This window comes from Anoplophora glabripennis, unplaced genomic scaffold, assembly GCF_000390285.2.
Source record: "Anoplophora glabripennis isolate ALB-LARVAE unplaced genomic scaffold, Agla_2.0 scaffold127, whole genome shotgun sequence".
NCBI lineage: Eukaryota > Metazoa > Arthropoda > Insecta > Coleoptera > Cerambycidae > Anoplophora > Anoplophora glabripennis.
Genome location: NW_019416291.1, coordinates 444274 through 445132, shown reverse-complemented (window position 1 = coordinate 445132; position 859 = coordinate 444274).

The window sequence follows — 859 nt, the reverse complement described above, 5'->3', positions numbered from 1 at the left end:
CGCGCCATTATTCTATGGCTAGAAATTGGCCTCAATGATTTGGGATCGAGGGAGATTATCCCTCTTTATCCTGCCTCATCTCGTGTAGGCCTGGACAGCCTTCGTACAATCTGTTGATTATTCATTAATAGAACAGCCCTTAGAGCATATACTACAGGAGGCAGCGTCTTAGTGGCCGAGAGTGTAGCAGAGAGAGAGGGAGGTATAGGAGGGACAATGTATATCCTCAGAGTAATAAGTAAAGGGGAGGCCGCATTCCCTATTTCAGTACACAATGTAAACATGTAACCTCAACCTATTGTATGTTGATAAACAAATGATACATAAGTAAACACAATGGTCCCTGGTACAGTGGCGTACCGAGTTTAGGTTTAAAATCTATCATAATATAAGGAAACCATAAAAATTACACTTTTTAATTGAATAAAATCAGAAGTGCTCGATTATTTAAGCTTTCATGTGTAATAAATAGACAATAAATAGGAAAAAGTTAATGGTTTCTTCAAAATCTATAATTAATATTTTAAAAACATTTCCAGAACAAAAGAGTGACTAAAGAAAACTCCTCGATTGAAACTATCATTATACTATAGCTATAGCAATGTCATTGCCTACTATTAATTCTATTATTTCATAGTAGTTCTCGATTACTGGAAGAACATTTATTAAAATAAATAATTTAAATAAAACTACAAGAAAAGGAGCAAAAATATATTTAATTAAAATCTGCTGGAATATAAACAATGCAAAGAAAACAAAACATATTTGTACTAAAAGTAACGGAAAAATGAATTTACATTGAACAACATTTAATCGTATGGGAAAATAAGCATGTTTTAAATGTACGCAACAAAAATAA